General features: G+C 47.1%; 1 protein-coding gene across 2 annotated transcripts in view; it reads right to left on the reverse strand.

Moving 5' to 3' along the window:
• The window catches only part of LOC135917192 (FMRFamide receptor-like), a 982,442-nt gene that overhangs the window by 291,303 nt on the left and 668,423 nt on the right, over nucleotides 1-22,716 (reverse strand). For both annotated transcript variants that reach the window (XM_070536295.1, XM_070536294.1), the window contains one exon: nucleotides 2,426-2,493. The gene's annotated coding sequence lies outside the window, so the exon portion shown is untranslated. The remainder of the gene's footprint in view (nucleotides 1-2,425; nucleotides 2,494-22,716) is intronic.

Genomic DNA, 22,716 nt, shown 5'->3' on the forward strand with positions numbered 1-22,716 from the left:
CGGGTGGTTGTGTATGAGTCGCTGCATTTTCTGTTTTGTGGCGTTCTTGTTCTCCTTCTTTGATAGGAGAGTCTTGAGCACCGCCCAAGTGCGCTTGCTGCTTAAGGTACCTTGAAGCTTGTTGCATGTTTCGCGCCAGTTCTTTCTTTCAAGTTGTTCAGAGTACTCTTGCGTTTCCTTGATCAGCTTAGAGATTCGAATTTTGAGTTTCCGGTTGCACTTGGTACGCTGCCAGCGTTTGGCGAGACCCCTCCGCGCCTCCCACAGGTGGAGTAAGTGCGGGTCGACCACGGGGGTGATTTGCGACAGCTGGATTGTCCTCGTATGCTTCTCGGCTCTTTCCACGACTCCTCTGATCCATATTGTTATGTCGTCTATCGTCGCATTAATGGCACTCTCATCTTTGCGAAAGGCCTGCCAGTCCGTGATCTTGGCTTTTCCTATCTTCATCGTTGCTTTGTGGTGCGGAATGATCGTTTGCACTATAAAATGGTCGCTACCAAGATTCTCGTCCATGCAGCTCCACTCATACTGTTTGAGTCCGTGTACGAATGTGAGGTCGGGGCTGATGTTTCTAGATGCACTGTTGCCGATGCGCGTGGGTGTTTGTGGGTCGTTGAGTAGCGTGAGGAGGTGTTGTTGGGCTACGTTATGCACGTCTTCCCCTTTTTTCTTTGAGGCCGCATAACCCCAGGCCACATGGGGAGCATTAAAATCTCCAACGACTATCAGCCCGTTACCCTTGCTCAGCTTATTCACCTCTCTCATAAGCTTGTCTAGATCCTTTAGGTGGTCCTTTGGTGGGCTGTACACGTTTAACACAAAGAGCCTTTGCTGCTGTTTTTTCTCGGGTACGATTTCGACGAGGGTGTGCTCGATGCGGTGTTGGATGTCGTGTCGTTGAGCGTTGATGGCTTTCTTGGTCAGGATTGCTGTCCTCGTTTTACCGTCAGTGACGTGAGTGAGGTAACCACTGACCTTGAAGTCTTCTGCTTCGGTTTCTTGTAAGGCTATAATGTCTGGGTCAAACTGCTTGCAGAATTGTACAAGGTTGCTTCTCTTACTTCGAATAGAATGACAGTTCCATTGCCAAATTTTGAGCCGTGGGTGTTGCTTGTAGTCATCTTCCTCTTTAGATTGCCTCGCCATCTTGTTCGCTTAGGGTCTGCATCATCTTGGCTTCTCGCGCAGGGTACTTAGGTTTCTTGCGAGCATTATCTCTTTCTTCTAGCATGTGAATGCGTTGACTGAAACTTTCTCCGGATTGTGTCATTTTGGTCTGTAGAGCCTGAGTCTGGTTCTCTATTTCGTTCTTGAGAGATTGCAAGCCAGTCTGTATCATCTGTGTTACCGTGTTTTGCATAACCTGCGTTACTGTGGACAGTGTGGTTTCCATCATGATGGTCACGTTGGCGTTGATGCGGTCTTCAAGTGTCTTGAGGTCGTTCTGGGTTATCACCGCTTGGTTCGACAGTGTGGATGGCTCTGGTCTGTTGACTTGTTGACTTGTTGTTGATGACTCTGTTGGTGATGGTGGTGGGGGTGGGGATGAAGGCCGCGGTAGGGGTGTTTGCGATTGCTGGGTCTGTTCTCTCCGTAGTTGTTCTATTTCTCTGCTTAAGAATCCGCAAAAAAAGGACCTGCCGCATGTGTGCCTGCGCCACCTTATTTTCCCCAGGGATCAGTTATAGCCGGCCAAGAAACCTCATGTCTCCTTATTGAATTCTTAAGAGAGACTGGTTTGATAGACATATGGTGAAACCCTTCGTCGGTATTGTAAGAGACGCTCGGGCGGCGCAATTGCCGGCCATGATCGCCAGGCTAAACCCGCCTGTAGCTACAACTAACCACAACCACCACCACCACCATGCTGTTAATTATTTGAATACGTGTTTTCATTTCATTCGCAAGTAACCTGCGCCTCTGAATATTTCATCTAAAAGACTGGAATTAGGTAATCTGCAAGAGGAAATTTTAAAAAATTGCGTAAATCCTAAAAATGATGTCTCAGTATAATGTTGAACTGCAAACAAGGACAGATGTAAACAGAAGCACTTATTCTGTCTCCGTTGGCATCTGTTTGCACGCGCATAGCACGCCCACCACAAGATTTCAGAGCATTTTAACATCAAAATTTGGGATTGTAGTTAGAACAGAAGAGACAGCATCCCATTCTGTCCATGTCCTGTTTTCGCGCTTTCATAATTCAAGATCACGCGCTCATTATAGCGGGACTATGAAGCATGTTTTTTTTTTTCACTGCTTGAGGAGTTACTATTCATTTCTTTTTCTGAGAATAAAGCAGTATATAAAAAAATTACTTTTCCAAGCATCCCCGGTGAACCTGTACTCGCATAAGCAATATTTTCAGATATACACTGGAGTGTTGACAAGCAGTGGTAGAAAAATAAAATAAATTACTTACCGCAAGCACAGCTATGGGCAGTAGAAAAACAGCTTTAGCAGACAACACACGGAGAGAGCTCCTTTTGCCTGCAATGAAAAAAAAAGGAAAGCAACGATCACAACGACTGAAATGTACGCGAAAATGTGCCTGTTTCTGAACAGCAGCAATGAAATCTTTATGGTAGCAATTACTTCGTGATGGTATGCGATAATGCTATACGTCCTTATTAGAGTTGGAAAAAGCCGGACCAGCAAATTAGTGAAGTGTAGACAATATGTGGACATAAAAGGCCAGAAAATCGGGTCACGTTCCAAGACAGTGCATCTATCAGTACGATACGTTCTTTTTCTGTCGATTGACATCAATATGTTTACATTGCTGTGCCCGCCAAAACATAAACATGCCACTTTATCCTGTACCATTGAATAAATTGTGAAGGACATCTCAAGCGCTGTTTGCTCAAACAGTGTGTTAGCTCCTTTAAGATATTCATAAAATTTGCAGGTAAACAAGGGCTCCGCTGCAACATAAATGTTTATCCTAGGCGGTTCTCAAAGCCACCGGAATGTGTCTGCAAATGTCAAGCGCATATGTCACAGGGAAAGAGCTATGAAATGTGACAGGGATAAAAAAAAAACTACTTTTGGTTCTTGCACAGGATCAACATATGCAGACTGATGGTCAGGCCTATCTATACCTCTTGAATCACTTCACATCCTGGTATAGTAGAACTCGGTACAGAATACCAAGCAGTACACACAAGGTACGAACTACTGCCTGCTAAGATGCAATAGTAGGATAGATTTAGGGCAAATCTCTGGCACCTCGCAACTTAAAACCTGGAATGAAAATAGAACTATTCTGTTGCGATGAGGTCAATCTTTTACTTTTAAAATTGGGAAATCGGACGCATACACGTCATGAACCATAGTGGTGAGGGCCGCATGACACTGGATGACAAGACTTTATCCTGGTACTTTCACTGTTCTTGCGATATTGAAGAAATCAAAGCTAATTTACAGCACATGTGTTTTGGATACCGTGGGTACCACTCGGGTTCACAGACAAGGCTAAAATATTACATGCAGTGAATGGCTGAAGAATGTAAGCACCTATGTTTAATTATTGGAAACAATACAGACAGCCTATCACTTTCCGGAATAGCCGATATAAATTCTGGGAACTTCGGCAGAACAACGTCACTTCATACCCAACGCGAGTTGCTTGGTAGAAGAATGTACGTAGCTTGCACTCACATCTGCTCGTTTTGAGAAACTGTGGCATGTTCCAGAAATCCCTACTCTGATCATTACGTGCATTACCATGTCCGTAAAAGTGGCAAACATGCATTCGTACAACGACGTGGTTCAGCAGGAGAAGTTCCTGGCGGCATACGTTAAATACACACCACCATGTATGCGCGCTTGTGTTTGTGTGGAGGGAGGAGTCAAAGGGTGAAAATCTGAATTCGTATGTTAAGTCGGAACAGCTATGATAGTTCCCATTTAGGGAGTCATAGTACTGAATGCAGGAATGCAAAGGTACATTTGTCAACTAAAATAACCAAAACCAAAAAAGTTCAACCATTACGATACCCCCTAATGCGAAATTTGAGCGCAGCTCTAGAGGCGTTTTCTTTCGCGTGTCAATATATTGTATTATGATTATATAGGTGCACGGTTTATATTAGGAAGAGAACGCTGCGAGTAGCGTAACTGAGGCAGATAATCTATCTCCTGCGGCACATTGAAAACGGAGCGATGCGTAGCGCGACTGCCTCGCTAACCGGGAGGTTGCGGTAGGCAGCCCGTGGGTGACACGGGGGCGCGATTCACAGCTGCCGCCGCTGCAGACAGACAGACAGAAGCCAGCTAAGTCGGCAATGTGTGATGAGAAAAAGCGTGTGGTTTCCAAAGAAATAACAGAAATAATGTGCTTAGCGTAGGTCGCTAACGATGTTTGAATGATGGAGCACGTATTTTTGTTTTATAAACAACGTTTCATGGGAAAAATCATGTGATACTGAACATTTCAAAACTCAGCAATAACAACAATAATAACAAAACTCAACAAAACTCAATATGAACAGTATCAGACGAGGTCTGTGAAGCGCTCTACCGACCAATAAGGCTTTCGGAAATTTAGTGTGCGATAAACACACGCCATCGTTGCTTAGTGCCTATGGTGTTGCGCTGCTAAGCAAGAGGTCGCGGGATGAAATCCCGGCCACGGCGGCCACATTTCGATAGGTGCAGAATGCGAGAGCACCTTTGTATTTAGATTGAGGCGCACGTTAAAGAACCCCAGGTGGTCAAAAGTAATCTTGCAGTCTTCCATGGGGCTACGACGTGCCTCATAATCAGGTCGTGGTTTGAGTACGTGAAAATGCGTAATTTTTTTTAGGATGCAGTAACCGATCTTTGTCCCGGCAAGTCACCGGAGCGCAATTCTCTTGCATAGGCTCTCTACAAAAGCTTTAAGAGTGGAATACTTGCAGCATTACACGGCGTGATAAATAAGACGTACGAATACAAGCAAGCGCCTTCTTCTTTTCCGACATCGGAAGTTACTTCAATTCTTAACGCGAAATACCCAGTGCGTTATTTTTTCGATTGAAGCCAAGAGACCCGTAAGCTTGACAAATATAGACTCTAAAGTTTACACTGATGTACCGGTGCGACGATTGAAAAGTGCGATCAGTGAGCTTCTAGGTTCCCATCAGACCTGTGGTATCAGAGGTAGGTCAATCTTTTTGAATATACACATTGCAAACAGCATGTGGCAATGTCGTGACAAGCGGACAAGGATTAAGATTCACCTTGAAGAAGCTTTTGATCGGATCGTCCAAGACGTAATACTGTGGCTTTTCGGAACTTGTTGACGCCAGTAGAGTGATAAGCTTTAAGAGGAAGTAAGAATGATGTATAAAGGTTGCGCCTCAAAGTTAATAATTATTAGGGAGTTAGGCGCCAGCCTAAAATGGAGCCATCAGTAAAGGAACGGTGTTGTTTGTCGCCTGTTTTGTTAGTCTTGTAATAAGAGCCGGTTTGTTTGAAAGTAATGAAAACCCACATTTTTCGTGCGTTTACCTATTTCGACATTGATACTAGAGTTCTGGTTTATGTGCATGACGTGGTGATTTTTTGCGTGGATACAAGGAATGTTATAATATCATGAAAGCGGTTGCTTCTTTTGGGCCGCAGCTGGAAGTGCTGTCAGCTGCACTATATTAGCGCGAGACTGAAGACGGAAATTGCGACAGTAGGTCGCCAGCGATGAAAAAGCCGCTTGTCGCCATCTTGGCTGCTGTGATGTCTACGCTATTCGCACTATTTGTACGTATCTGTAGATAAGCGTTCTTCGTGCGACACGTTTTCGTGGAAGCGCTGGTTACGTTGCCTGTTTATCCCCCCCTCGCTCGAACACGGCACTGTGAAGGGGTCGGCGCGTAGTTCCCTCTGCGATGGCTAATGAAGCACAAATCACGCCGGAACCTACCACCCAGGAGGAATTACCGTCTTCTGTCGTCTTGTCGCTTTGTAAAGACCCATGCAACTTTTGGCACAGAAGACGTAGTCGTCTAAAATTGATCTCACGGTATGAACGTGTCAGCAAACCGAACATGTGGGACGGTTCGCTTATGTTGGCGAAAGTGATATTTTATCTGAAAGGGATAACGCGTTTCTGGTACTAGTCGCACGACAACATTCTGACCAGCTGGGACCTATGAAGAGTAAAACTGAACGACTTGTTCGCCAAGCCCTTGGGTTGTCAGCCAGCCGCTAAAAATAACTTGGTTCTCGCGCGCAGCCAGCGACTTAATCACACATTTCGTACATATTCAGGATATTTTAGCGCTTTACCGCAAACTTGACAGTAACATGTCTGAAGCACACAACATGAGGCACATTCTCAAAGGTATTGTCGCCGATGACGCATTGAACCTCTTGGTATTAAGGAACTGTGCTATTGTTTATGCTATTGTCAAACACTGTCGGCGATTCAAACAGGCAAAATCCCGGCGTATCGCGTAGCAATCCACAAGGCTCCCAAATACTGCCACATCGTCATCATGCGAAGAACAAATACCGACTTTACAATCACCGGCTTTATAGAAGAAATGCCACCAGTCCCTTTTCTGCACCATGTCTCGACTGCAAACGAACCTATGGTTTCCTTGATTCAAGCCGTGGTTCGCCAGAAGATCGCTAATTTGGGACTCTACCGTGTGCGCTAAAAACACTGACCACATTCCACGAGTCACACTGGGAAACCGGCCCTTTTACTCGCGAAACAGCAACCCTGCCAGGGGGAGTATACCGCATGATCGCCCAATGTGTTTCGCGTGCTCTCGTGTTGGGCATAGTGCGTGTCACTGGTGGAACCAAGCGACGTCGCCAACTGGCTGACGCACCCGGAATACTCGTCCTGAAGGCAACTCCCGTGCAACAACGTCGCGCTCTCTACCGAGTGATGCGCCCGATGTCAACACTTGAGCCAATGTGTATCGCAGGTCACTATTCCAACGCGACCAGTGGTCTCGCTCATCGCAACGCCACCGATTCCCTTCGCCTGCCAACTCTGGACGCCACGCATAGGAAAACTAACGAGTGCAGCGTCCGGAGATGCCCTTGCATTCCTGACGCGGCCTCGAAACACTCGTCGAATTGTCCCGACCCGCTCTAATTTGCTCGAAGTTCGAGTCAGTGGCATGACCGTTACGGCCATTACCGACACCGGTGCACAAGCCTCAGTCATGAGCGCCAGTCTTCGTGATAAACGAAAGAAAGTCCTGTCACCTGCCGTGCGATGTACATTACGAGCCGCCGATGGAAGCACGCCTATCGTTGTAGGAATATGCACTGCCCGCGTCATTATCTCTGGCCCTCGGACAAGTGCACTCTTTCTTGTGTTTGAGCAGTGCCCATATGAAGTGATCTTGTGCATTGACATCTTGTACATAAATTCAGCTTTTGTCGACTGTGGCACAGGTGTCCTTCAACTTGAACTCGCTTCTGTCCCGACTCCTGCTACTACCCTTACGCGATTGTGTTCTTTAGAGTTCGTGCGATTATCGTCTCTGCACACCATTTTGTTTTTCGACGCCCTCTCCTTCTGTCGATGACGTGGATTACATTGCATCCCCTATTATTGACGTTGTCTTGGCACACAATGAGGCCCTATCACACACGGTTGCCGAAATTATCAAGAACGAAGCTTATCTGCATCTGCTCAACTTCGGCCTATCCGGTCATGTTCTACCTTGCGGAATTGCGCTTGCAACTTGTCATCCCTAAAGGGGCGTTTATAGTCCGACGTAACGCGCGCGCGCGCGCGCGCTCGCTCACGCTACGTTACGTTGGCGAAAACAACTCCTTCTACAGTCCGACGCACTGCAGCGCCGACGTAACCGGCGGCTGCCAGCGCGCCCCGACGGGCCCGGCGCAGATTTGGCTCCTGCTCCATTCGCACGCCGGCGCCGCCGACTGCGTCGACCCACTACAGACGCAGACGACTCCGCAGACGGCTTTTGCGGACGGCGCGCGACTAGGTAAACCTTCTGCGCATGCTCCGAAGATAGCAGCCTACGGCGCGCGCGTTGAAGTATAGAGGGGATGGCATCTCGGCTGGCGCAGCGCAACCGACGTAGCGTGAGTGACCGCGAACGATGCTCGCCCGCGCGCCGATAACGTCGGACTATAAACGGGCCTTAAACGACTGCCAGATCATCAGGTTAACATCTGAAGCCCATTTACGTCCTACGTGCGTCGCAGGATCCATCAGCTAGCCCACCAGTGAACTCGACAAATTAGTAGCCGCTGACCTTCACCTGCACGCACTGATGAACTTTGCCATTTGTTGGCGCCGTATCGGGATGTTTTTGACTTCGACAACCGCCTGCTTGGCCAGAGAACGGTTGTCATGCATCGAATTCACACCGGTGACACAAACGCTATTCATCGTCGTCCGTATCGCGTTTCTGCTGCTGAACGGGTGATTATACAGAAGGAAGTCGACAAGATGGCAGAAAAAGACATTACAGAACCTTCGCAAAGCCCATGAGCATCTCCAGTTGTGCTCGTCAAGAAAAAAGACGATACCTGGCGTTTCTGTGTCGATTACAGGCACCTGAACAAGTTCACTAAGAAGGACGTATATCCACTCCCTCGCATAGATGACGCCCTCGACTGCCTCCACAGAACGAGTTATTTTTCGTCCATCGATGCGCGGTGTGGCTATTGGCAGGTTGCCGTAAATCGTATGGACCGCGAGAATGCCACATTTGTAACACCTGATGAGCTATACCAATTTAAGGTTATGCTCTTCGGTCTATGCAATGCACCCGCCACATTTGAGCGCATGATGGATTCGTTCCTTCGAGGCATCGTATGGTTGACCTGCTTATGATACCTGGATGACGTTATTGTTTTTAAACGACAGTTTCCAGCCATATTCGTCGGTCATTCGGCGATTCTCCAAGTGTTCCGCCGCACCGATCTTCCACTCAACACAGCCAAGTCCCACTTTGGTCGGCGCCAAAAAACAGTGCTCGATCACCTTGTTAAAGGTGCGGGAATCTGTCCAGACCCTGAAAAAATACGCACCGTGAACCCTTCCCGCATACCTTCCACTAAAAGAGATGTTCACTTCTTGATTGGCTTACTTTCCTACTTCCATTGCTTTGTCCGAAATTTCGCTGACGTTCCCCGTCCACTCACTGAACTTCTCAAGAAAGATACGCCTCCCTTATGGGGCTGTAGAGAAGCTCATGAATTTTTTGTGCTTACCCGCCTTCTAACGACTTCTCTGTTGGCACACTTCGACCCTTCTACTCCTACAGAAGTTCGGACGAAAACGAGTGGAGACGTAATCGGAGCCGTCTTTGCCTAGCACCAGCATGGTCGCGACGACGTCACAGCGTACGCTAGCCGCCTGATCTCTGTCCCGGAGCGCGATTACTCAGCTTTACCGAGCACGAATACCTTGCTCTTGTTTGAGCCATTTCCAAATTTCGGCCCTAGCAATGTGGCCGTCCATTCACGGTAGCGACTGACCACCATGCATTCTGCTGGCTTTGATCGCTGAAAAATACTACAGACCGTCTTGGGCGCTTGGCTTTGCGGTTACGGGAGTACTCGATTTCCGCCGTGCAGAAGTCTGGCCGTTTACACCAGGACGCGGACTGCCTCTCCCGATATCCGGTTGATCCACCCGACAACACCAACCCTGACACCGATGCCTGTGCTCTTTCTATCTCAGACTTTTTTCGTAAACAGACGATAAACAGTCGCTTGATCCGGCGTTACGCTTCATCATCAACCGTTTCTGCTCCGAGGCCTCTCTCGAATCGCTATGGATGTTTACATTACATAGTGGAACTTTATACCCCCACGGTATATATCGTGAATGTCCTGAGCACTTGCTGGTGGTGCCCTCCCACGTGAGTTCTACTCTCCCCAAATAGCTTCACGACGAACCCACAGCAGGACTTCTTGGTGTAACGTGCACTTATGACCGCGTGCGGCGTCGTTTCCTTTGGCCTGGGCATTATCGTTTAGTGCAGAAGTATGTTGGCAGCCACAGACTGCGTCAACGACGCAAGAGGCCACCGACGCTTCCTGCCGGCCTTCTTCAGCCTATTGATGTCCCAGTGGAGCCCTCCTTCCACTTCGACCTCGCTGCGCTCAGATCCTTCCCGACATCAGTTCCAGGGAAGAAAAGGGTCGCTGTCACGACAGGCTATGCCCCGCATTACGTTATTAGACGCGCACTTCGAACCATCTGTGCTACCAATATTGCCTACTTCCATCTCCACGATGTGATTCTGCATCGCGGAGCTCCTCGTCTACTGCTCAATGATCATGGTTCCTACTTCTCGTACAGTGTCATCGATGATATTGTCCGCTCATGATATTATTCGCTCATGACTAGGACAGGATGAGGGGAGGTGACTCGACATTGGTGCGTCCGCACTATTCACTAAGATACGTAGTTTCTACCCCCAAAATGATAACTTAAATGCCTGAATTAGTGACTGTAATGCTGGTCTTGTCGTACTAACGAAAACCTGGCTTTCTAGCCGTATGTCTAATTCAGAGTTATTTCAGGGTAACAGAAAACTTAATGTGTATCGTCATGATGGCACTGATAGAATGGGTGAAGGCGTTCTAATTGCCAATAATGAAATAATTGAATCTCATCCTATCCATATTTGTAGCAGTCTGGAAATAGTGGGGTGTTGCATTACCGTTAATTTAAAAAAGAACTGATCTTGGGTGCTTGCTACCATCCCCCTACTTCAGGTCACACTTTTTGTGCCGATTTTCATTAATGTTTGAACCAGGTTGTTGGGCGGTGTACCACTGTTTATCTAGGCGACTTTAACTTTCCCACGATCACATGGTCCCAGTTGTGTCCCTTCTCAAAACCATCATGCATGGACGCGGTCACATTTCTTAACAGATGTTCCGATTTTCACCTATCGCAGATTGTTCCCCTACCGACGCGTGTAACCCCCACTACTTCGTCCATACTCGATCTCGTCATTACATCTGCTCCTGACATGACGTCGCTCGTTACTCATGTGCCTGGATTAAGTGACCATGACGTGCTCTATTTAACATTGTCTATTCCATCTGCAAGTGCACAAAAACAGCTCAAACAAATAAGGGACTACAATGGTGGCAGTTACGATGCTATTATCATTGAACTTTCCTCCTTCCTTGATAACTTCATTTCAACCTACAAGGAGCAGTCCGAAGAACTTTGGAATTCTTTTAGAACAAAGGTAGTTGACCTAAGTAACAAATTTATTCCTTTAGGAGCAGTTTACGACAACAATAACGCTCCCTGGTAGAACGTGTACCTAAAGCGGTTATCGAACAAGAAAAGCAGGATATTTCTTAGTGCGAAAAGATCGCCTAGCCCGGACAGATGAGCTGTATACAAAGCCGCTTCTACGGCATATTTCGAGGCACTGAAATCGGCAACATTTACCTTTTCCCATTCCATGTTTCCGTCCTTACTCAAAACTAACCCTAAGTGCTTTTGGAATACTAAGAAAAACAGCAACAACAAGGACATATCTCCCAACAACAATGTTGAACCAGTTCCGAAGCGTCTTTGTGCCTCAATCTTTATTGGCACCTTTGCAAACTTGTTTTGGGACCCAATATTCACTCTTCTTTCGTATCCGAGAGCACACCTGACACCAATGGATCCCATCATGCTTGACCAAGCCGGCATTCGTGCTATTATTTAAAGACTAAAACGATCATCTTCATGTGGCCGGGATGGCATCAACGCTAAATTCTTGCGAAACACTAATGAGTACAGCTCTATCATTCTGAATTACATTTTCACCAAATCACTCAGCAAAGGATGCTTACTCAAGCATTGAAAAGTAGCCAAGGTCGTGCCTTTCTACAAGTCTGGTGACGCACACAACCCAAGTATTTATCGTGCGATATCGCTAACATTTGTTCCGTGCAATATATTAGGACACGTCACCTTTACTCACTTGGTTAACTTCCTGTAAACGAATAACTTCTTTCATCCATCTCAGCATGATTTTCGTAAACATTTTTCTTGTGAAACACAACTACTTACACTTACTTATGACCTTCACACATTTCTTGACGTTGGCCTAATCACTGACTGCATATACTTGAATTTCGCGAAAGTTTTCGATAGTGTAAACCATGATCTCCTTATGCTAAAACTAACCAGCCTAAATATTGACCCTTTAGTACAACGCTGGATACACGACTTCCTTTCTAACCGCACTCAATTCGTCACGGCGAATGGAACCGATTCTCTAGAGGCCCCTGTTCCCTCAGGAGTGCCACAGGGCTCAGTTTTAGGCCCATTACTATTTTTGATTTACAATAATAGTTTACCTACTAGTATCCCTTCTTCTATCTGTCCTTTTGCTGATGATTGCATTATCTAGTGCACCATTTCTAATTATGCTGACGCAATAATCCTTCAAACTGACCTAATAATATTTCTGCTTGGTGCGAAATGTGGAAAATGAAACTTTATATTCTAAAATGTAAATCAATGAGAGTATCGCGTAATACCATGCCTTGACCCAACTACCTTCTTCACAGCACGGCGCTTGAATCCGCAAATACATATATGTACCTCGGTGTAAATATTGCTAATGACCTTTCATAGAGGTACCACATCGACCACGTAACATCAAAGGCCAATCGCATGCTTGGTTACCTGAAAGGAAACTTCCCTCTCACCCCTTCATTACTCAAGCGTCAGTTATACAACACTTATGTCCGACATAATCTCGAATATGCTTCACCAATCTGGGACCCTGGCCTTTCAGCGCTTACCAATAACTTAGAGGCAATGCAGAATCGTGCAGCACGTTTTATCTTAAGTAACTACCATCGAACTTCCAGCGCAACTAACATGAAATCGATACTTAATCTGCCTCCGCTTGCAAAAAGACGGAAACTATCTCGACTTCTCTTGTTTCATAAGATCTGTCATCATAACCATGTTCTTAGGACCCGACTGGGTAAACCGCCTAATTTTGTTTCATCTCGACTTGATCGCCACCACAAAGTGCATGTTCCTCTTCAAAACACTGTAACATACTCGCACTCTTTCCCGCCCAAAACGAGCCTTGACTGGAACGATCCTCCCGCCTCATTAGTTAGCATTACCAGCTGTGACAATTTTCGTGAAACTCTTGCCAGCCCAATTTAAGGCATTTCAGTAATCATTTTTCTGTAAACGTTCTCTATTTCGGTTGTCAACTGCATCTTTTAATGTCTTAATCGAGTGCAATACTATTTCCTTGCCGTAATTATTGTACAAGCCTTGCATAACAGTGTGAATTTTCGTTGTTGTTAGAAATTACATTCGTTCCCATTTTTGAAATTTTCAGTTGTGTTTGTGCAAATAACTATTTTTGTTCATTGATTGACCCCTCTCCTCTATAATGCTTGCATGCCTGGAAGGTACAATAATAAATAAATAAAATAAATAAATAAATAAATGAGTACGTAAATAAATAAATAAATAAATAAATAAATAAAACGCATGGTCACCGCCGTCTATCAACCTCAGACAAACGGCCTCACCAAACAATTGAACCGTACCATAACAAATATGCTCTCAAAGTAAGTTTCCGCCGATCACCGCGAATGGAATGCTACGCTACCCTATGCTACATTCGCCTGAAATTCGTCTACCCACGCCGCCCGATCTGCGCATGAAAGTGGTCAACGAGTCTTCATTCCGATTTCGCGAACAGACGCTGCGGCTGAGCTGCGATTGATGTCCCGTGAGTGTACCTTGCCTCTGTGGGACTCAAATGTTTTCACCATGTATCGGTTGCGTTCGTTGTCTCTGGGCATACGGATGCACCTCCTGCCTGGGTTACCAAGACGTGAACAGACCATGCTCTACCGTCTGTGGCTAGGCGTTGCCTTTACGAAGTCATGTGCTTTCCTCAATGGAATGGCCAACGGCCCCACGTGCGACACATGTAACATCGACGAGACGCTCGCACATATTATCTGTGTCTGCCCGCAATACAGTGCCCAGAGACAAGTGATGTGCATAGTACTGGACCAGTTGGACAATCGTATGCTTTCAGAACTAAAAGCTTTAGGCCAATGCTCCGAAAGAACATCCGCGTTGAAGGCCTTACTCGCGCTATTAAGGTTCTTGCGGTCTACGGGGCTTCACAACACTCTAAGAATGCCGCCCCCTACGATTCTATAGTGTACGCGCATTCTTCGTGCTTGTCTCCCTTTCTTTCGATCTCCCCCTTCCACTGTTTCTACTCTTTTTATCCCCCTTAACCCTTCGAACAGCGCATGGTAGCCAACCGGAACTACCTCTCGTTAACCTCCCCGCCTTCTTCTGGATTATTTATCTCTCTCTCTCTAGCCACAATACGATATGTTGCTCACTGTTTAATCTTTTTTTTTTTGGCCGTGAGCCGTTACTACTCATGGTTACTTTACTGCCGGGCACTCCGCAACAACCATCGGAGTACGCGCAAGATGCCATCGCAAGGGCGAACGCTGCGTGCCACATCACGCGTGGCCGCCTCGCGATGTCACAGGCGTCACATAAGTTCCGCTACAACTGCCGTCACAAGGATACCTCATACTCTCCTGGATCATTAGTGCTACTCTGGTCATGAACTCAAAGAGTTGGTCTTTCAGCGAAGCTTCTACCACGCGGCAACGGTCCTTCTAGCGTGGTCCGCAAAGTCACCCACGTGCGGTATGAGATTGCACCAGCCAAGCCAGTGGTGCTATCTTCTGCACCCGGTCAGACTGATGTAGTTCACGCTGCTCGGCTAAAGCGGTATGACCCGCCCACTGATGCTGCACTCTGACCTGCCCGGATGACGTGGGTGTATCAGCCCGGCGGGAAAGCCGCCAGGCTGAAGAAGAATACTGCAGCAATGCAATAGGCCAGCACCGAAGAAGAAAGAAGCGTAGCGGCTCCTCTTCGCCATTTTGGCGGCTGTTGCGCCTGTGTCACTGCCCTTATTTATAGATATCTTCAAAAATGCGTTGTTTCTGCAGCAATATTAGTGCCAAGGCTTATGTCACAGCATATGGCCACATACACCTAAGTATTTTGTAGCATGAGCTGGCGCGTCACACCTGGAAAATATCTTGAGGAGCCATTTCAATATTGCCGTGACAGTGCAGACGATTGTACCGAAGAACCACAGAGGTAATTATGAGACACAAAAGTGGGGCTGGCATAATTTTCTGTTTTCGGAAGCTAGTGTTTACAATTTACATTTAGTTACAAAAGTGTGTTGTGTACTACAAATGTTATGTTTGTCAATAATTTAGGTGCCGAAATCTCATAGAGCGATTGCACTATATATGGGGATCTATTTGGGAAATAACTAACCGGTGTAACTTGTTTTATTCGGTAAAGTATGGGGCCCTTGGGGCTAACGCATTTGCTTTTGAGACAGAATGTTAGCAGGCTCATTTCCTCACGCGTTCAAACTGATGTACTTATGCTTAGTCTTAGTCAAGTGAAATTCAGTTCATCATCGCCTGAGTTGGTGGTCTCATCAAGAAATGAGAACACGTACCCCAATTCGAATTTTTTTGAAGGAAGTTGTTATGGCCTTTTTTTTTACTAAAAGCACAATTATAGATCAATTTTCTGTCTTCTGGATCGCGAAAGAAACTATCGTGGCCTTTTCAATGTTGTCTTGTCACTTCCTCTATATCGCACAATGTATAATTTTGGACTTGAATGCTATTGCTCAAACGTTTGAAAAAAAAAAGGCGTTAGATCTTCGGCGGGAACTTTTCTTTTTAATTGCGTCCTGGCAGTATCCCTTTGAGGCCTGGCTTCAAACAAGGGCTTCTTTATTCCTTGATCCGTCAACTACATCATGTGTAACAAAGCTGAACCTATTTAGCACATCCTCCTGCATAGCCTAGACTCCCTGTTCCTATACAGCAAGAAACAAGTATGGAGTTCATTTGGGCAGGACAGACATCGGTGGAAGGATGCGATTTCAAAAAACCACCCCTTCAAATGGGTCTACTGGTTCAACTAAACAGTCGTGTCGATGGGTGTAAGGGGTGCGCGTTACAGACAAGAGAAAACAACCCTAAGTGTGCAATTTTTCATAGAGTGTACAAAATTGATGCCGCTTGTTGCAGCATTGAGCATAAACTGATGATTAGAGACAGATCCGTGACCGCCGTGGCTGCTTAGTGGCTGTGGCATAGCACTGCTAAGCACGACGTCGCGGGATTATATCGCGGCGGTGGCGGCGGCGGTGGCGACCACATGTAACTGGGGACGAAACACGAAAACACGTCTGAGCGTCATGCATTCGGCGCACGTTAAAAAGCCCCAGGTGTTCGAAATTATCCCGCAGTGCAACACTACGGCGTGCATCGTGACCATCAATCTCATTTCGGTACGTAGAACCCCAGAATTCAAGTTAAATTTCTTGAGATAAAAATCGGGACGGAATGCCGTTGTACGTGTTATTTTGTAGCCCGAAAATGTACGGGAATGAAAGCATTTAACACTTGTAGAAAAAAAAGCAATACTGCTACGTACAAAACAAACGTACCAAATAAAACTACGGCATTTGCCTTCTCTACGTAAATGTAGTAGCTAGTTTACGGACGCAAAGCTCGCGCCTCCATCGCAACTGGAATCGCTCGGAAACCAAGTCACGACTTTGCCGGCTCTTCCACACACGCTGTTAAAACATAGGGCGTTGGGCGTGGCACATGCAGGGCTGAGCCTAATATACAGAAGAAGTGGGAGAGCTTCTCCAGATGGTCGGAGATTCTGTCCTCGACAACGCTTGCGCACACGTCTGCTGGGCGGATTAAAGTGAAGTCGATGATCGTGCGAAGTTCTGACGTGGCATTTTTTTTCAAGAGATAGAGAAGAGAGAGAGAGCGAGAGGCACACGAAGTTGCTTAGCGAGCGATTACAAAAAAAGGGAATGTGAGCAAACAGAGAGTTCTTATAGAGCTTTCACTGCCTTGCAAGCTATTAAGCTGCAGCTTGAAAAATAGCAGCTCAAACAATGCACGTGCCAAGCAAGGCGTCTTTATAGGAAGCCCCGCTAAGAGTGGGAGCCACGCTGGCGCAAAGGAAACAAGTGCGCACTCTTTCCCCATTGCAGGGTCGATGTTGAAGACCTTCGATGAAGGCAGGCTTTTGCGGAGCCTCTGTCCACTCGGTAGACAGCGAAAACTGGCGTGCTTCCCTTGTAATCCACGTGATAAACCGATAATTTCATTGGGCTCGCATTCATGTATTAGTGCAGTATTATGTTTCGTACAGTATATATTTTGGTGTGCGTCTTGAGATTCTATTTGCGTATAACTTCGCCTTTGACATCCGCAATCTACAAAGTGATACCAACATTGGTTCGGGCTACTGCTTTTTTTCTCACTAACACCATAGGTTTGCCTGTGCGTTATTCCAGTACCACATATCTAGCGGAAGAGGCCCTACCAGCTTACGGCTTAAACAACGTGAACATGTAGCTTTCAGTGCTTAAATGTTTGTCATGCAGTCGAGCCACAGAAGTAATTTACACCCTTGAGAATGCAGCGATGAATAGGACGCCGTTGACACACTTTGAATTATCGTTATCAATTTGATATAAACCCGTTACTGCGGCAGCATGCTGCATACCAATATCATAACATGCAAGTGTACACGGAAGGCACATTTCTTTATGTGAATACCTGCAGTGCCACAAGGGCATAGTAGCAAGGGGACACTAAAGATATTGACACGTGTACTTGTTTGTCTTTATCGGGCGACACGTACATTGGTACAGAAAGGACGGACTCTGGAGAGAAAATATACGCTTGTTCAGATTTGGGTCATCATCATCATCATCATCATCATGATCCTATTTTACGTCCACTGCAGGACGAAGGCTTCTCCCTGCGACCTCCAATTACTCCTGTCCTGCGCCAAGCGATTCCAACTAGCACCAGCAAATTTCCTAATTTCGTCGCACCACCTGGTCTTCTGCCGTCCTCTACTGAGCTTGTCTTCTCTTGGTATCCATTCTGTCAACCTAATGCTCTAATGGTTATCTAGTCTATGCATTACCTGACCTGCCCAGCGTCATTTTTTTCTGCTAATGTGAATTAGAATATCGTCTATAACCGTTTGCTCTCTGATCAAAACCGTTCTCTTTCTGTCTCTTAAAGTTATTCCTAGCGTTCTTCGTTCCATCGCTCTTTGCGCGGTCCTTAACTTGTTCTCAAGTTTCTTTGTCAGTCTCCAGGTCTCTGCCCCGTATGTCAGCACCGGTAAAATGCACTGATTGTATACCTTCCTTTTCAATGATAAAGGTAAGCTTCCAGTCATTAGCTCACAATGTCTGCCGTATGCGATCCAATCCATTTTTATTCGGTAAATTTTCTTTTCATGATCAGAGTTCCCTTTGAATAACTGATTTTGGTAAACGTACTCCTTCACAGATTCTAAACGCTGACTGGCTATCCTGAACTCTTGTTCTCTTGTCAGGCTATTCATCATTATCTTCTGCATATTTACCGTAAACCCCACTCTTACACTATCCAAGTTGGGGTTCTCAATCATGTGTTGTAGCTTGTCTGTAGTGTTGCTGAATAGAACAACGTCATCGCTAAACCAAAGGTTGCTGAGGTATGCGCCGTCAATTCTTGCTCCGGAACCTTCCCACTTTAATAGCTTGAATACTTCTTCCAAGCACGCAGTGGATAGCATTGGAAAGATTGTGTGTCGTTGTCTGACCCCTTTCTTTATAGGTATCTTCCTATTTTTCTTGTGTAGAATTAATGTGGCTCTGCAATCTCTGTAGATATATTCCGAGGTATGTATACCTAAGGGTCTGTACGCCTTGATTACGCAATGCCTCTATGATTGCTGGTGTCTCTGCTGAATCGAATGCCTATTGCTAATCTATGAAACTATAGAAAGGCTGATTGTACTCTGTCGATTTCTCGATTACCTGATTACTGAAATGGCTGCGATTCATTGTATAGAGTATCCCTTCCTGAAACCTTTGTGTTTCATTTGTTGACTAAAGTCCAGTGTTGCCATCATTCTATTGGAGATTACCTTGGTTAATATTTTATGTAGTACTGAGAGTAAGCTAATAGGCCTATAATTTTTCAATTCTTTAACGTCTTCCTTTTTGTGGATTAGTATAACATTTGCATTCTTCAAGTTTTTTGGGACCCTTCCAGTTGATAGACACTGCGTATAGAGGGCCGCCAGTTTTTCAAGCATTTTGTCTCCTCCATCTTTGATTAAATCGACTGTTATTGCATCTTCTTCTGCCACTTTTCCCCGTTTCATGTCTTGCAAGGTCCTTCTGACCTCATACCTAGCAACAGGAGGAGTTTCTGTATCCTATTCACTACTGTTTCGAATGGAGTTCTCCTGAGTCCTCTGTGTACAGTACAAATCAGGGTAAAATGCTTCCGCTGCTTTTATTATAGCTTCGAGATGGCTCAAGATATTACCCTGCTTATCTTTCAGTGCATACATCTTGCTTTGCCCTATGCCAAGTTTGTTTCTCACTGATTTCAGGTTGTGTCCATTTGTTACGGCTTGTTGTGCCATTACCACAAGCCCGGATTCCGAATCTGCAAGATGCGGAATCTATCCTGCGAGCGCCATAATTCTCCCTTCACAAGACAAGATGCTGCGCCTTCGTGCGGGAGAAGCCTCGGCGAAGCAGCGTGTTTAAACGTGTCCGCGTGTGCCCGACAGCCCGGCGCCGCACCTCCCTTGCCTGGAGGTCACCGCGCGCGCGAACTTTGAACCGGGTGGCCAGCGCGGTCGCTGGTTGGACCCCTCGGACGACCGTCGTGTGCTGACTTTGTATTGGGCCGTTTGAGTGACAATGGGCCTCGGGGATTATAAAAGCAGTGACACGCCGCTCGAAAACAGGATCCGCCGACCCCACCTGGAGAGAGGGTCGCTCCCGACTGGGGTGAGATGTGTCACACGTTTTCGCCGGACGCCGTCGTGCGAGAACAGTCGCGTTTGTGTGAGCTCTCGGCCCCAGTGCCGATCCGTTCATGTCCTGTATGATAACCTGTATATAATGTATAAAGTCCCTTTTGTTATTCTCATCGACGCCAGGCTCGGAGTCTTCGCTACCAACGCTCTGTCACGAAACGGGTGACGAGCGCTACGGGACCACACAGCCGTAATCGTGGTGCAGCGGTGCAAGTTCGTAACACTGGTGGCACCGGCTGGAAGTTCGTAACACTGGTGGCAGCGGTGGGATGTTTATAACACTGGATGGCAGCTACGGGATTGACCGGCATCAGCTACCTCGGCGCGGTGAGTGCCTGAAGTTTACCTCAAACACCAGACTTTCTCTGACACAGGTTATAGTAGCTTAGGGAAGGATTTGGTGTTGCATTGTGATAACCTTGTGTGTTTCAAGCCTAGTAAGAGTGTTTTGAAAACCAGGGGATGCTGAGGGGGTAAACAGGGCAGTGTGTGATATACTTGCATATGTCTTACTAGTAGTGTTATAGTAGCGTACGGCAGGTATATTCAAAAAGGGTAAACAGCAGGAGGACAGTGTGAACGATGGAGAAGTACAAGGTGAAGGAACTTCTCGAAATTTGTGAGGAGTTGGGCATTGAGTTGGGCTCAACCAAAAGAAAGAATGCGATCCTTGAGGTCATGAGGACTGGGGACGTAACGGCTGAGGAAGCCGCAGAGGCCTTGGCGGGTATCAATGAACGTCGGGAAAGGGAGGAGAAGGAACGTTGCGAGCGGGAAAGGAGAGAACAGCAACGTCGCGCGTAGGAAAAGCTGATAGAAGAGATGGGTTTTACGGGAAGCCCGACGAACGGAAGGAAATCACGCGTCGCGAGTTTCGGGACGACGAATCCCTTACCAAAGAAACTGTAAGGGAAGGGCAGAATACATCTCAGAATGATGACGATGGTCCGAAACAGCGAAACGAAATGACGCGTTCTTTTGAAAAACGGAAACCGTTAACCTGCTACAATTGCAAAAAGCAAGGACACATAGCTGCAAGCTGCCCAGAGAGAATTGCTTTTGCAACGATACAGGAAACTCACAAGAACATACGTCTATTGGAGCCCTATGTGCAGGAAATTAAGGTAAACGGCAAGAAGTGCCGAGCACTGCGGGACTCTGCAGCAACTATGGACGTTGTTCACCCGTCTTTCGTCTCCTCGAGTGATTTTACGGGAGAGTGCGTTAGGATACGGCAAGTGGCCGAGAAGGAGAGTGTCTGTTTACCGATCGCAACGGTTATCATTGAAGGAGAGTTTGGAAAACTTAACACCGAAGCCGCTGTGTCAGCCGCCCTCCCGGAGCAATTTTCCTACCTCTTCTCAAATAGCTCGGAGCAGCTGCTGAGGGATCAGGGCAAATCATTCTTTGCCGACGTGGCGTACATGGCCCCCACGCGATCCAAAGCGCGCCCGCTGTCGAGGGAACTTGACTTAGCGTCGGTGAGCGAAAGGCGGTGCGGCACACGGACCGATCACGGTAACTTGAGTGGCGAGCAGTCACGGGAGAGGCAGAGCTCGGAGGCTGGCCTAGACGAGCGGGTCCTGGAAGTGAGTGGGAGTGACGCGTGCAGTGCTGGCCGCGATATAGACTCGACGCCGCAATTAGACGACGCGGGCTCCACACTCGCTCCGGTTTCCGCCAGCTGGCAGGAGCAGGCTGCAGTTGAAAGGGAAACTCGGATTCGCGAGCAACAGGAAGATTGTTCATTAGCCGATCTGAGGAAGAGCGTCAAACGGGGAGTGGAAAAAAAGGGGGTTTCATTTGGCAAGGAACCTGGCTTATTGTACCGCCGCTACACGGATAAGCAGGGTCGCAAATATAAGCAGCTTCAGATTCCGCGAAAATATCGCCGGGAAAAATGAATGACCTCATTAGCTTCCTCAGAAGTATGTTTTCGGTCCAAAGCGATTTCAAGGGGACCATTCTATTTGTCATTATTATTGCTGATTATTAATTGTTTCTATTTTGTTGTGTTGATGATTTGAAAACTGATTGTTTAAGCCTTGTGTGCTAGATCGTACACCTGCCTCTTGTTGCAGCGGGAGAAAAAAAGGGGAAAACAATTTAGTTAGGTTGCTTTGAATTATGGCCTTGTCTGGTGTTTGACGGGAGACAGAGGGCACTTGTTCGTGTTGGGTGTTGCCTTTTGCCGGTCGATTTTGCAAGCTGCAGAACGACCAAGCGGGACCAGTGGCGAGAAGCAAGGTCTTAGGAACGACCCGAGCGGAGCTGGTCAAGGTGCCTTGGCGACGACGTGGTGAGCAGAGCTCCTGTCCTGGCGAGTCGGACCTGGGCACGTGATGTTACCTGGCGTCCCGACACTGGACGTGAACCTGGACGAGCCGGACGAACGTGCGCGCCTGGCATCCGAGCCACGTGGAGGCAGCTCGTCTTCCCGGCGCCTTATCTGAGGGCGGGGATGCTGTTGTGCCATTACCACAAGCCCGGATTCCGAATCTGCAAGATGCGGAATCTATCCTGCGAGCGCCATAATTCTCCCTTCACAAGACAAGATGCTGCGCCTTCGTGCGGGAGAAGCCTCGGCGAAGCAGCGTGTTTAAACGTGTCCGCGTGTGCCCGACAGCCCGGCGCCGCACCTCCCTTGCCTGGAGGTCACCGCGCGCGCGAACTTTGAACCGGGTGGCCAGCGCGGTCGCTGGTTGGACCCCTCGGACGACCGTCGTGTGCTGACTTTGTATTGGGCCGTTTGAGTGACAATGGGCCTCGGGGATTATAAAAGCAGT

The sequence above is a fragment of the Dermacentor albipictus genome, chromosome 3, assembly GCF_038994185.2.
Source record: "Dermacentor albipictus isolate Rhodes 1998 colony chromosome 3, USDA_Dalb.pri_finalv2, whole genome shotgun sequence".
In the NCBI taxonomy this organism is placed as follows: Eukaryota; Metazoa; Arthropoda; class Arachnida; order Ixodida; family Ixodidae; genus Dermacentor; species Dermacentor albipictus.